The 16,518-nt window shown below is 34.9% G+C and overlaps 1 pseudogene; it reads right to left on the reverse strand.

The window, feature by feature from the left end:
• Nucleotides 1–11,806: 11,806 nt before the first annotated feature.
• On the reverse strand, nt 11,807–13,307 carry LOC121492728 (annotated as a pseudogene).
• Nucleotides 13,308–16,518: the final 3,211 nt, after the last annotated feature.

Raw genomic sequence — 16,518 nt, forward strand, 5'->3', positions numbered from 1 at the left:
TCTTTTATTTCAGAGTTAATTAATAAGCAGTTATAAAACCTCAGGAGTTCTGAGCAGAGAATGGTGAGCATTGTGTAAATATTTAGTCTAGTTCTATACAGGCAAAAACAAAACTTGTCAATTCCAAATAACATATGCCACTGAAATACTGATTGGTTTCATTTTGTGAATTATGCATTAAGTTTTATGTACTTGAAAGCTATTTAAGAAGCCTTCAAACTCAGCACAGAGTTGGGAATTCCAAATGATTCACATTTCCAGATAAAAATGAGTATGTTTCCAAATATACCTGAAAAATGGAAAGGATATGTAGAAAGACAAAGAAGGGTAGCAAATCAACTTGGCTGAAGCTTTAGTTTTTGGTGACATGTCCCTTATGAATATTACCTGATTCTTTTATCATGGTTGTTACTAACTAATACAAAACATTCATCCTAGGATGTGCCACATAGGTTACTATGGTAGCTGTAACAACATTATATTTTAGAGTGCTGGCTGCTTGATTTAGCATTTAACAGCTGTTAACGGAATTATTCCCCTGTAGAATTCTTAGACATACCTGAGTCAACTTTATTTTACTTTATTTCCTACAAAATAAGTTGTAACTTTCTTTAAAAATGTTTTATTCATTTATTTATTTGAGAGGAGAGAGAGAGAGAGAACATTAGAGAAAGCAAGAGCAGGGGGAAGGGGGAGAGGAAGAGAGGGCAGCTGACTCTCCACTGAGCAGGGAACTGAGAGGACCCCGGGATCATGACCTTAGTGGAAGGCAGACACCCAACTGACCAAGCCACCCAGGCAACACTTAGTTGTGACTTTTTAAAAGTGACTAAGTACTTTACAAAACTTCATCAGAATAATACAAACTATCCTAAAGTAACTTCTCCAAAGTATTTAATTATTATTTAGGAAAATAAATATATACGTATAGGAAAATTAACACCAAAAGAAGTGAAATAATTAATTAATTATAGTTTGTTAGCCACAGCCAAGAATCCCTTCCAACTCTGTTCCAGAGAGATTTGAGGAATTGTTACTTAATAGCTACACAAAGTTATGTACATTCATTTTATTTCTTTAATGTTTGAGGGGTTCAAAATTGATTGTTTCTGGTATATGATAGCTGATATTCATGTAAAGCTGGGCTTCTCATCAAATATTGGGTAAATATTCGCAAATGTAATATTTTTTAAAATAATAATTATTGCCTTAGAGTCTAATTTGAGACACTACTCAAAAGCCATCATTAAATACACCATTTCATATGTGTTTTCCTTATTGCAAATTGAATTTATTAATAGTTTGGTAAAGTAAAAGACATTCACAAGATTTATAGCAGAAACAATCACAGCAGATATTCTCTGTATTGTACTGAGGCTTTGTTGAGCTCATGGCATCCGTTGATTAACTGCCATTGGAGGCATAGTTTCCAACAGGGCTGTGTCACAGCTCTATGTCACTGTGTTTCATGAAGTTACTGGTAGGCCTTTGGGGAGGGTAAGTGTATAAACATTCACTTAACAAGAGATGTATGGACAAGCTGTGAAAGTAATGACTAATTGACTGCCATTCGGGATTTATTTGGAAATCTTTTGACTCCAGCTCCACCTCACATGATGATGAATGACATCTCTTTTTCTAATAGAGGAAACAGCAGGCTTAGGCCCAGAGCAGACACTCTGAAGTGTGACTAGAAGTCATAGTGATTCAGTGTGTGGAAATGAACAGATAGAGATGGATTATATAAGGATTCTCACTCACTTTTTCAGTAGTGAAATTAATCAATTAGGTATATATAATACTTTATTTTTTTTTGCAGGATTAAAATGGCAAATTACATCAAAGCATATATATGGTTGAAACTCAAATGCTTTAATTTCAGAGGTGTTTATTATTTATTAGCTGAAGAAGGAAAGCATAGTTTGTTTTCTGTGAGATGTAGTTTATATTTTATTAATACTGCCACAGTGTAGAATGGCCAGATGTCCACACTTGGCTTGTTAATCTTCATGGTCTTATTTAAAAAGAGTGCATGGAGGTGCCTGGGTGGTTCATTTGTTTAAGCTGAGGAGCTTTTGATTTTGGCTGAGGTCACAATCTTCTGGTGGTGAGATGGAGCCCGGCCTAGGACTCCATGCTCAGCTGGGAATCTGCTGGGGATTCTCTTTCTCCCTCTCCCTCTGTCCACTCCCTTGCCCATGCTCTCTCTCTCTAAAATAAATATATCTTTTTTTTTTTTTTAAGGAGTGCTTTAAAAAAATTTTTTTACTACAATTCATTTTCTCAATAATCATATCTATTCCATCAAGTTTATTTATTACAGTCTAGTAAAACCTTACTCATGAGACCCTTCAAATGTGTATCAGTGGGCTGTATACTTGGAGGATAATTGCTACCGTATATCTTGTAGGGGGGGAGGGGTGGAGAGAGATAAAGGAAGTTTCCAAAGGAATTTTTATATGTTAAAGGAGACTTTTGGGATCCTGGAGGCAGGGATAATGTTAAACTAGAATTGCCTTTTGCCCTTAGCAAAAAATTAGCACTGGGGAAATTGAATTCCCAGAGGAAGGTCACTCTGTATGTTTCAAGGATTTGTCCGTGGGTTGTTAGTTGTAAATTGTAAGGAAATTCATTTTTTTCCTTTGCCTTTTTTTCTCACATCACCTTCACTTCCCTTACTCCCAGGTCCTGAGGGTGGGGGGATCTTGAGAAGGGCAAAGATTGATGCTATTCATATAGTAGATTTAGATGAGGAACCCCAAATTCAGGATATTTTAATCTTTTAATGTGGGCTGGTAGATGACTTGCTCAATCTTCGCCACATATGGAGACAGAATTTTTATTTTCCTGGTCCTAAAGCAAATATGCTCGCTTCCTTGAGGATAGTCACTATCTCACTCTTCTAAGTTTTTTTGCAACACAAATGTCCTGAAAATAATTGAGAACAAAAGCTTATTCAGACATGCAGAAATACCATGAAGAATTATCTACCAACAATTAGGAGAAAGATAACTACCAAAAAAAAATTATAAAGTTTTTAAACTACCAAAACAAAGAAAATAAAACAAAAAAAATCAATAAAAATAGGCCAGTATGTGAAAAATACTGCATAAATATGACACAAAGGAAATATGAAATAAAATGATGGCAGATATGAGACTGGACATATATGTTCCACCACCAAGTGTAACTGGGATTGTTTCTTTTTTAAAGGCAAATATTTTCAGGTTGTTTGCAAAGAAAAATTCATGTGTAGCTTCTGAGAAGCTACATAGTTACAAGAAAAAGATAGTAAAATTCAGGAGAGACAAAAAGCTATACCAGATGGATACAATCCAAAGTGAAATCAGCATTGGTACCTGAAAAGTGAAATTCATAGCAGCAAAATCAAGACAAAAGATCCTTCATAATATATTAGCACAATTTTTATAGTGAGGATATAACCAAGTATGACAGCAGCCATTAACAAAATTGACAAGAAGTTAACAGAAACTCAATAAAAATAGATGACTTCAACATATCGCTCTTGGACTAAGACAAGTTAAATTGTTAAACTGTAAGTAATAATTTATGATCTTATAATGTAAAAATGATTTAAACAATAAGGTAAATTCCATGGATGCATAATGAACTTTGCATTTAGATAACAAACAACACATTCTGTGTTCAAATGCATGTGGAGAATTCAAAAAAGGAAATGGGATAAGGAAATAATTTTATTTGTGTATATTAATTAAAATGAAATATATTATTAAAATGAAATATCTAAGAACTAGTTCATAATATAATTCTGTGACACATATTAATAAAGCCCCTTCTTCCTTTTAAGCAATATTCTAGGCACTGCTATGAATACATTACTAAGTTCCTGTACTTTCTATTATACTTTGTGTAAATTGTGCATTCATGTATTATTTCTCTGTTCTGACCCTCCATGTCCACTAATATAACAATTACATATAGTTTTAATTCCGTTGCTTGGTCCAAGATATTTTTTAAAACACACACACACACACACACACACACTCACTCACTCAAGAAAATCACGCCCTGATTTTCTTCACACATAATGGTCCAAACAAACAAACAAAAAACAAAACAGATTGCTGAAACACTGCTTCATATACTTTCATAATTATAAATAACTGCAGAAAAATTGAGGATATTGAATAAATAGTAAAGGAAAAGTACTAAAGTGAGATTTTGGTTAAAACTGAAATAAATGGCAGAGTAAATAGAGAAAAGAAAAGCACTGTTGATTGTGCATAAAAGAGAAAAATGAGAAGGTAATGAAAGTTGATTGTTGATTGCTCTGGTTCCTGTGTGTTGCCTTCTGTAATGCATCTGCATGTCTTTTTCTGCTTTTATGATTTTAATTTCATTTCTATGCAGTATTGCTGAAGCACAGGCTGTATCAATATCAATGAACTATTAGAACGCCTCTTTTGAATTACATTTTTTTCCAGAAACCTTTTCTAAACAGGAACAAGCCAGGTCTTTTGAATATTTCAAAAGATATATTAAGCAGTTACCAGGAAGCCGTACTTGTGCAGACTTTCAAAATAAAGAATAAAGTGTATTTTAATTTAATTAAATGAACATTTATTCATTTAGGATAATTTATAGGATAAGCAAGACTAAAAGTAACTGAAAGACATTCAGAAACCAGGCTGTATTCATAAAGATTTTGTGTATTTGGAAAAGAAGAAAATAAATTGTCAGCTAATTTATTTATTAACAATTCTAAATTCTATTAACAATTCTCAATTTACTAGAAAAATATGTAACCTATAGCTGTATAAATGTCCAATGACTTCTGATAAATCCCTGAAATAAAAATTCAAATCTATATAATCTTATGAATTGATAAGTATTAAGTTGAGAACAGATAAAAATGAGAGGTAGGTCACCTCTTTCTCAGTAGAATTTTAGTTTTACTTTTTCATTTTAAGTATCTCTGAATGAAGGTTCTACTCACTGATGTAAGCAGGCATATCTCATACTTCTATTATCTCATTATATGGATATTTTTTTATCCAAATGAAATATCAAAAAGACCATTTAATTCTATGTAATAGAAAATAATATCACATTCATTTGGAATTTGATTACAGAAAACACAGGTGTTCAGTAGATCGGATTTGTATGTATGTTCCAACTGCTACTGGTGGGGTGATTCATCTTTTGTGGCTTACCTATCCTTTACTACTCATGTCCTTTTCTGCTTCTCCTATGTCCTTGGCTGAAAACCATTGATCGTCTCTTGAAATATCATGGAGAGAAAAGGTTAACGTCCAGATAAGTTTATCTTATCATAGAAACATTTTCACTACATTTCCATTGAGGTATATCTTGCAAAAACATATGCTCTGGGGAAAGGTGATGGGACGTAAGTGTGCAAAAATAAATTCTGTGTCTGTACATGTGAAGGATTAGTTGGGTATAGAAGCTTGCTTAGAAGTTTGTACATGTTTGTCAGTCTATTTCCACTGAATTCATGTCTTCTCTTCCTTGTATATTCAAAATAAAACCAAACAAAATAAAACAAAACAAATGTGTCTTAGCAAAGGAAGTTAACTGGAGGACACATACAGAATTAAAGGAGTCAGAAAACTCCAGAAGTCATTAGACTAGTCACCTAAATCTGTAGGAGTTTGACTGTCTAAATGATCAAATATTTTAAAATATAAATAGTCAAAATATAAAAGTCAAAATCATTGATATTTGCTCACATGTGGGTTAGCAAGTGTGCTGATGCAATTTACAATCTGATACTTTAGAATATTATGTATTATTCTTTCACTTAAGTTTTCTTGTTTTGGTGTTTATTTCCTTGGCTCCTTTTACTGCTAACTTATAATGGGGCTCCAGACAGTCACCATCATCACTATAGACCACATATATAGCTAAATGAAAGTAAATCAAAGTATAATAGAATTTGACATAATGTCATAAGAATAAATAATCACCTAAAATATCTGTTAGTATGAATCTTTCTTAGTAAAATAGATCTGATTTTATTAATTAATAATGGGATTTGTCCTATTTCTTTCTCTCCAGCCAAATCTTCTCTTCCTTATTCCCCAAATAAATACTTAATATCCAAGCATTCAATATGATGCCATAATAGCTTACTGGATTATGTGTAAATCTTAACAAAGTTCATACTGCATGGATTTAAGAACGGCAGTACATCTAAAAGAAGGAAACTAATTTTGTAGATTTTGCTCATGAATTATGGTATTAAAAGTCTTTGTTTCAGAGTTAAAAATAAATGTAGATTTCTTATCAAGTAGACAAGTTGTTCTGGATGGGGAAAATTACCTAAAATTACATATATTAAACTCCTGTGGAATTTTCTGAAATAGTTCACAATAGTTCATAAAAATACAAATATACAAAGGATACTTTTGTTAGGCAGAAGTTTGTATCAAAACAGAACATACCCTTACCCAATGAAAGAATAATACTTTCTCTAAGAAAGGATGACTACTGCAGAATCAGTCCTAAACTCCTAATTTTTTTAGAAGAAAAATGTACCTTAGGATTCCAAACACTATAAATTAGAACTCTTTCAAATTCAGTTTCTCAGACCTCATGACCAAATACTTATATACATATACTCAAATAGGATGTAGGACTCTGCATTTTTTAAAAGGATCCATATGATAAGAACAGCAGTGGTTTGTGATCCATGTTTTGTAAAGCATTACAGGTATTTGGTTTCCTTGCATTTTATTTTTTTGAAAAGTGCCTGGGTTGTTAAAATTCAGACCTCTAAATGTTTGATGCTATAAGGTATAGCTCCTGGGTTGTGGGTAAAGAAAATAAGACAACTGATCAAGTGGCCTTCATTTGATGTCACAGAGTTACATATTCCCTCACCCTGACATCAAATTTGGCCTTTAAAAGATGCATAAATATGTTTATGAGTGCTCTGGGCATATCAACATCAAATTCCTGCCTCATTTAAGTTGTTTAGCAAGAGTGAAACATACTAGAACTTTCAAAATTAAATATTTCATAAGAATAAAGATACGTATATCTTTAAGAATTCTAAACAATTCTAAATGGGTGGCGGGCACTGAGGGGGGCACTTGATGGGATGAGCACTGGGTGTTATTCTGTATGTTGGCAAATTGAACACAAATAAAAATAAATTTATTATTTAAAAATAAATAATTAAAAAAGAAAAAGAAAAAAAGAATTCTAAATAATGTTTAGCAATTTGCAGTTGATGATCTGTACTGATCACAAACAAATGTTTATCCTGTACAATATGGAGATTCACTATAAAGTAAGGAACTTCTCTGGTGGTCTTAGACACAGCTCTTGGTCCCCCAACTATGTGAATCACCTGTGCATTGTTAACACAGAGACAACTCACAACATTGCATCATTCAGAGAATTGTAACAGTTTTTCTCAGAGTACAGAACCAGTTTCAGGAATGACATGCAAAATGCTTAGAAGTCTTCACTCCTGTCCTCATGAGGAGAATAGTGAATATACGGAGTCAACAAATTTTCTTAATTCCATTAGAAGATTGAGTTGCAGAAAAATGACTGCCCCTCAAACTGGAGAGATAGGCAAATACAAAGAATCCTGGCTTACCAGGAAGAGAAAACATTGCGAGAGCCAGAACTGAAAGTAACACTCAGAGGTTAATTAACTAATTGTTAGGTACTGGCCCTCCACTAGTTTGAGAAGTAAAAGTTCCTAGAGGCTGAGCCTGAGGAGATACCCCCCATTTTTGTTACTTCTCCTTCCTGGAGTCTTCTAGTATTCTTAAGGTGAAGCTCAAGAAAAAATTCATTCCTGCTCTAGCAAGGTGACTGGAAAAGTAGATATCTTGTTATTGCCCAGAGTTCTCCATCCTCTTCAACCAAGGAAAGACTATTTTACCAGAGCTTAACCAACCTAGAAAAACGATGATATCTGACTCCAGCCATCACTAGTCCTCTATTCATTAAGGACTAAATAAAGGTAAGAAGCACTGGTGAGGATCACAGCCCAGGGGTACTGGCTCATTAGGTGTGAGATCACATCATAGAATTATAGAACGCTTCCTCTTTCCCCCTACACTTCATTAATAGAGCCCATTTACCTCAATTCTCTTACCTGATACATCATGTCTAGCTTTTAATAAAAATTACAAGGCATGCTGAAAAGCAAAACAACAGTCTGAAGAGACAAAGCAAGCAACAGAACCATGATCAAATGGCAAGGGTTTTGAAATGATCAAATGGGTTTTTGAAAAACTGAATAATTTGCTAAGAATGCTAATGTAAAAAGTGGACAACATAAAAAGATATATGGGTAGTATAAGCAACTTTAAGAAAGAATCAAAAAGAAAAGGTAGAAATAAAAACATTGTAACAGAAATGAAGAATACTTTTTGTAAGATTCACAGGAGATTGGAAAGAGTGAAGGAAAGAAAAATTGAGGTTGAATATACATCAATAGAAATACCCCAAACTGGGACACCTGAGTGGCCAGGATATGAGTTTCTGCCTTTACCTGAGGGCGTGATCCTGGAGTTCAGGGAGGCTGCTGCTCCCTTTGAGGAGCCTGCTTCTCCCTCTGCCTATGTCTCAGCCTCTCTCTGTGTCTCTCATGAATAAATAAATAAAATCTTAAAAAAAGAAACATCTCAAACTAAAAATAAAAGAGAAAAAATGGAAAAAATGGAGATGGATAAGAGAATATCCAAAAAATGCTAGACAACTTCAAAAAGTATAACACATGCACAACTTCAAAAAGTATAACACATGCACAATGATAATACCAGATAGAGAAGGGAGACAGAAACAAAATATTTAAGGTAAATGGTTAAGAATTTTCCAAAGTTAATAACAGAAAACAAATCGCAGATCCAGGAAGCTCAGAGAAGTATGCTTAATTTATAAACAAAACTTCATGATTAGTATGTATTTACAGAAAAAAAAAAGAGCAAATAATAGGGTTTGGATACTATCCACAGCTTTAGGCCTCCACTGGAAGTCTTGGAATATATGACTCATGGATAAGGGAGAATCATCACTGTACAGTATTAAATGGTTATTTTAGAGAAGAAAAAAATGTATCAAATCCATAATTGAAGCTTTTACCTTAAGAAACTAGAAAAAAGATTAAGTCAAAAACAAGAAGATGAAAGAAAATAATAAGAAATCAATGACATTGAGAAGAAAAAAATAGATAAAAATTAATGGAACCAGATTTGGTTCTTTGAGAAGATTGATACAATTGAAATACCTCTTAGGTGCCTGGATGGCTCCGTTGGTTAAGCATCTGCCTTCAGGCTCAGATAGTGATCCTGGTGTCCTATGATCAAGCCCATGATGGCTCCCTGGTCAGTGAGGAATCTGCTTCTCCCTCTCTCTCTTCCTCCCCATTGCTCATGTTTTCTCTCTCATGCACGCTCTCTCTATATATATAATATAAAAAGATTTTTTAAAAATTGAATGTCTCCAGACAGACAATGAAAAAGGGAGAAAACATAAATAATGCATGCCAGGAATCAAAGAGGGGATTTCCCTACAGATCCCATGGATATTAAGAAGATGAAAAAGAAATAGTAACAACTCTATGACCAATTACATGGCCCAATCTACTAAAGTTGAATTCATAGTTTAAAATATCCCAACAAAGAAAACTAGTTCTGGATGGTTTCATTAGTGAATTCTATTATTTGTAGAAGAAATAATAGCAATTCTACACCATCTCTTTCAGAAAACAAAAGAAAAATACTCCTCAACTCATTTTATGAGGTCAGCATTACCCCGATATCAAATTGGACAAGCACATTGAAGAGAACCATAAAACAATTGAACCATAAAACCAAGACAATTTAATGGAGAAAGAATAGACTTTTCATGAAATAGAGTTGATACAATTGGGTATCTACATGTCAAAGAATTAATTTGGACAACGCTTTTATGCCATACACAAAAATTAACTAAAAATGGATCATGCACTTAAATAGAAGAACTAAAACTATACTTTTGGGAGAAGATATAGAGGAAAAGAATACACATATATAAAGAGACATTTCTTCTAGGAAAATATACAAAGAGCAAATAAACACATAAAAGGTGATCCACATCTTTAGTCATTGGGGAAATGTAACCAAATCACAATGAGATACTATTTTATACCCACTGGGATGGCTATAAGAATGAGAAAGACAGGTAATAACAAGTGATGGTGAGGATGTGGAAAAACTAGAATGCTCTCCTTGCAGCTTTTATGGAAAATAGTTTGGCTGTTCCTCAAAATGGTAAGCAGAGTTAACATATGACTCTGCAATTCTATCCCTAGATATATAACCAAGAGAACTGAAAATACATGTCCACTCAAAAACTTGTTCACAAATATTCACAGCAGGTTTATTCATGATAGTGAAAAGGTAAAAATAATTGTCCATCAACTGATAAATAAACATACATTCACAGAGTTAGATATTATTTAGCAATAGAAAGGAATGAAGTAATGTTAACATGCAACAAGGTGAATAACCTTGAAGACATCGTGCTCAGTGAAAGTCGCTAGCCCCAGAAGACCATATAATATATGATTCCATGCATATAACTTGTCTAAAATAGACAGCTCTATAGACACAGAAAGTAAATTAGTGGTTGCTAGATCTGAGATGTGCGTAATTGCTAATGCGCATGGGATTTTTTGGGGGGTGTTAAATGCTCTAAACTTAGATTGTGGTGTGGTTACACAACACTGTGAATATAATACGAAAACATTGAATTGTATAATTCTTATTGGTGAATTTTATGGTATATGATTTATAGACATTTAGAGACGTTTAAAAAAAAACTATGGTAAATAATACCACCTTGAAGCTTAGTAATAAGAAAAGCAAACTACGTCGGGGATTTATTCTTTAACATTAGTTGTCCTTAGTTAATTTTTTGCGTTGCAAAGGGGCTCAGAAATAATTTACTGTAATTTCCTACTTTTATAATAAGAAAACTAAGGCCTAAGGGATTACTTAACTTGCACAAAACATTTTTTTTATCAGCATACAAACTTATTTGAATTCAAAATATATGGTTATACTTAGAATAATGTGATAAATAATTAAAACAAATATCAATCATGGTTCTGAAACAGTTCTAAAGATGTCATTCTCTTGAAGTGAAAAAAAAACAGAGTAAGAATTCATAAGGAAGGAAAAATATAAAAAACAATTTTGCTGAGTATTGGGGGTTGTTACAAGAGGGACAAAACTAAGATAATGTAACAGAGTCCAAATTATGAAACATGCAGCAAGAAATTCTCCTGCTTTATCAACTCCCTGGAAAATACATCAGTAACCTTTGTAAAACAAGCATACACCTTGGTTAGCAGGACAAACTCCCTGAGGGGCACAGGTAGCAACTCACTAAACTTCCTATTTTTCTAACTCCTTTCCTCACGTCAATTTCTTTTCTTTAAGACAGATTTCATCCTGTTGCAAAAATATTTGTTTTTATATGTAAAGTGGAGTGGGTAATATCCTGATTGAAGTATGAAATGATTCAGTTGAAGATACTCAGGGATCAAACTTGAAAAAGGTCAATCAGTAGTTAACAGAGACGATCAGTGGCTTGCAAAAAAAAAAAAAAAATCAGATAATACATGTTTGCTAAATAGATTAAAAAAAAAGTGAACAATTCTAGGGTTTACTGGAACCTAGACAATCAACAGCAGACAAGTGACCTTTGATTAAACCCATTTACTTGGGTAGGGAGCTAAAAGGAGGCTTCAAGATAGAGTTTGGTATCCAACAGTGTTCACAGCCAAAGGGCAAACTCAAAAGGCCTCCTCCTCTCATAGAAATTGGAAGATGCAGGAAAAGTCTTTCTCTGAGTAACCCTTTGCACACATCATCCTGTAGACCTGGGCTTGACTGTCCAGAAGGATTAGGTGCTGGTGGCAGCCTTGTGCTAACCCCAGATTCTTAGCCATGAGTGCTGCTCCAAATCTACCTAATAGTTATTAGCAGATGGAATTCCATCCATCATCCCAGGCACAGGGTTGTGTCACTTGACCAACACCATCCTGAGCTCATATTTAGTATTTTAGGGAACAGTTTTGAGTCAAGTCCTACCTGGATTTCAAGATCCCTAGCTTCAGCTGGTCCAGTCATACTGGTAGCACACATCATGTTGTTTCATATCTTTGCAGCCCACATGGTCCCTACAGCTCCATAATACACCACATTGAAGCACATGCACCTCAGCGACCCTTGCACAGCAACAAATTTATCTTCCGCTTCTCTCACCATAAATGACTTTCCCAAATGGACCAGCCTCCACATCATCAGAAACAGGGGTATCCATGAAAATGCTCCCATTTTCTCCATTTCTTTGGCCAATTCTTTTGAACTTGTAGGATCCATAGTGCTAATATCTATTAATAGCCTTCTTGTTCTTCTTGTTCTTCTTGTTCTTGTTCTTCTTCTTGTTCTTCTTGTTCTTGTTCTTCTTGTTCTTCTTCTTGTTCTTGTTGTTGTTGTTGTTGTTGTTGTTGTTGTTGTTGTTCTTCTTCTTCTTCTTCTTCTTCTTCTTCGAATTTCATTTGCTTGGAGTAAACTTCTCTTGCATTGATACTGGTAGGCAACATTGTAATAATGCTATCATTTTCAGTTAATCTGCTAGGGAAGACGACCTGTTCACTGCCATCTGGATACTGCCTGTAGCATCAGGGAACCCATCATAAATAATGAATGGATAGAATGAGATTTGTTTTAAAGATTTTATTTATTTGGGATCCCTGGGTGGCGCAGCGGTTTGGCGCCTGCCTTTGACCCAGGGCGCGATCCTAGAGACCTGGGATCGAATCCCACGTCGGGCTCCCGGTGCATGGAGCCTGCTTCTCCCTCTGGCTATGTCTCTGCCTGTGTCTCTGGCTCTGTCTCTCCTTCTATCTCTCAAGAATAAATAAATAAAATCTTTAAAAAAAAGATTTTATTTATTTATTTGAGAGGGATAACAAGAGAGTGTGACAGAGAGCACAAGTGGGATGGAGAAGCAGGCTCCCCACTGAGCAGGGAGCCCAAGGCTGGGATAGATCCCAGGACCCGTGGATCATGACCTGAGCTGAGGGCTGACACTTACCAGACTGAGCCAACCAGACACCTCAGCCATGAGTTTTTTTTGTTTTTTTGTTTTTTTGCCATTAAATAACCCATGTTGCCCTGTCCAATGAATCCAGCTGGAGTCTTAGAAGCCATTGACCTAGAACACAGAGCCACCAGGCACTGCCTGTAGGATGGGGATGCTCCAATACCAGACTCTGGAGGCTGCTCCATAAAGCACAGTGATTTTGAGCCTAGTATGTCCTCCCAGCCTCACCTCCCCTTTATGACTTCCAGACTCTGCCTCCTGGCTTGCCCACTGACTGCTTGCATAAGCTATTAAAAGCAATTTAATAGCAAAGCCTACTCACATCATTGTTGTGTAGATTAAATTTGGCAAAGCTACTTTTAATCTACAAAGTGCTATATCAGTATATGATATATATTATGTTACATGTTGTATATAATATACAATAATAGAAAGTTTTATTATTATTTATGACTTCATTAGAGTGAAGTCTAACTTGTTTAATATTCATCAATTTGAAACAAGAATAAATTATGACATGTGAATTGATAAAATTTCAATTTATATTCTTATCCCCTGCTGTTTGCCTCCTGTCTCTACTGTGAACTTTTTCTAGTGTTTGGAGAGTTTCTTAGTAGCAACTTTGGGGATAGAGTATTATTTGATCATTTTAAATTATATTTTTAGAAGGAAATAAACTCTCTCTGGGTTTAAAATAATATAAAAATCAAAATCAATAGAGAATATATTAGTCTGGGATTGGTTTTGAAAGTTCTCATATGGATCAGGGGGTCAGAGCACTGAATTGAGTCTCCTCTCCTTAATGGGTTTTCCCTTATATTATTTAAAGTACTCAAAGAGAATTAATCCTTGTTGTGGAGAACATTAAAGGAATGGATCAATTTTTCCCTCAAAGGAGTTTTCAAATAACCCATATGACCTTTGCCTTTTTGATTGTTCAAATCCTAAGATATCTTAGTATGTCTCTTGAGATTTCTTTTTTTTTCTTCTTCTTTTTCAATATTTGTGTGAGGCATCAGTTTTTGCCTGGGGCAAGAACCTGATAGAGGAGAAATAGGAATGTTTTAAACGCACAAGAATCTAATATGCATTTTTAAAATCAAACCTTTAAAAAGGTATTTTTTTCCTTAAAGAAAGATGAATCCAGGAAGAAAATTCGAAGGACTGAAAATCGCAAAAATTAAACTATAAGTATTTCAAAAAAAAAAATGTCTGTCTGTATTCAAGTCTCTATTTGACTACAACAACGACCACTTTCCCTATTTCCCTGAAGAAAAATTTCCTCAATTTTGCTTTACTTAATCCAAGAAATATATGTACATTCTTACAAATATGAACATACTCCTGCTGAAATCACTTTTCTAGCACTCATAAAGAGATACATTATTTCATTAAATCATCTGTCTAGGTGCTTTTTCCATATTAAGAAAAAAAAATCCTCTAGTTGATTGAAACTTGGCCAAGCCTATCTATCCTCCTTTCAGAAAGATCACTAAGGAATTTAATGCCAGATTTTTTATTCCCAATCAGAATTGAAGAGGTAATCTGTTACTGAGTTTGATATCCTTTAATTTCTTCTTTTAAGATTTTATTTATTTATTCATGAGAGACACACAGAGAGAGGTAGAGATTCAGGCAGAGGGAGAAGCAGGCTCCCCGCAGGGAATCCAATGTGGGACTCCATACTAGGACCCCGGGATCATGACCTGAGCCAAACACAGATGCTCAACCAACTGAGTCACCAGGTATTCCCTGGTATTATTTAATTTCCACTATTGTTTTATTTACTCTATATCCATGATGCTAGAGTGGAGAGTTTTGAGGCAATCAAGTACAATTTGAAAAATGACATAGGGTTAACAGAGACTTCAACAATTTTGAGTGATTCTTCATTAGAGATGACTTTTAAAAAAGAAATAAAGTTATTAAAATGACATAGCCCTTCTCAAAAATTATTTTTAAAATATTATGTTTTTTACTTCCTATTCAAAAAATTCCAAATCTGGGCAGCCCAGGTAGCAGAGCAGTTTAGCGCTGTCTTCAGCCCAGGGAGTGACCCCAGGGTCCTGGGATCAAGTCCCTCGTCGGGCTCCCTGCATGGAGCCTGCTTCTCCCTCTGCCTGTTTCTCTGCCTCCCTCTCTCTCTTCTCTCTCTCTCTGTTTCTCTCATGAATAAATAAATAAAATCTTTTTTAAAAAACTCCAAATCTGCTAATATGCAAATAGCAGAATTATATTATTTTTACTTACGATCCAATTCATGAATCCCTTTGTGCTAGGAATTACTACTGTACCTATGTCACCTGCAGGACTGCCTGACTCCTAATTGGTAAACTTCCTTCTTTCTTGGAAAAACACACATTATATTCCATTATTATCCTTTTAAAGTCTTTACGATCTGTAGTGACATCCACTTTCACTTCTGATATTGGTCATCTGTGTCTTGTATTTTCTCAAACAATTTGGCCAGAGGCAAATTAATTATATTAATTGTGTCAGTCTGGGTCCTCCTAAAAGCAAACACCAGATAGGATTTGTTGCTCAAAGGAGTTACTACGGAAATGTCTGAAAAGTATAAAAGGGGAGAAGTGGACAGAAATCAGATGGGAAAATTTCCAGACAACAATGCAAATGTCATTGTTTCCAGACAACAATGCAAATACGACAGCTGTGAAAAGAGGAGAAAATAAAGGAAGAATTCGATGCGGAGACCTCTGACACAGCATGGTTCTGAGAAAGTTTCGACCATAGCAATGGTTTTCCCCATTAAAGGAATCCTGTGTTAGGAATGGGCCAGGATTGGTACCCTGGCTTGCCTTTTCTTTGAATGGTTCCAGAGCAGTCGCCTACCAATGGAGCTAAGACATCAGTCAATGATACTCTTCATATTACATTTCTCTTGAAAGGGATCTGAGTAGAACATTTCCATGGGTGTCATAGTCTATAGCTTGCACGAAAAAGATACACATATTCATGTAGTCTTCCATGGATCCTGTCCATCTGTCTTCCAGAGGAGAAGCTGAGTAGAATGAAGTTAGTAAAGTAAATTACAGCTCCTATACCAGGTGGTCTTGGAGCCACAGCTCATACCTCATTTTCTAATTCCTACTGCATTCTGATCTCCCTTCATCCTCATCTATCATTTTGGCAAATCTTCATGACTTCCCAGATGGCATGACTCAGATTCCTGTTCCCCCTAGTCATCATACTGCCTCCTTGGGCGAAGTTACTGTGCGTGTCCATTTACCATTATAAACAGGCAAAGGAAAACTAAGAAGCATCCAAGTAGATAACTTGTGTTTTATATTTCTCTTTGATTCCATTCGCAAAACCAGTGCAACCTCCTTCTGTTGATTGGGGCCAAATACTTTTTCTAAGGTAGCGTGATTCTTTTCT

This window comes from Vulpes lagopus, chromosome 6 (assembly GCF_018345385.1).
Source record: "Vulpes lagopus strain Blue_001 chromosome 6, ASM1834538v1, whole genome shotgun sequence".
In the NCBI taxonomy this organism is placed as follows: Eukaryota; Metazoa; Chordata; class Mammalia; order Carnivora; family Canidae; genus Vulpes; species Vulpes lagopus.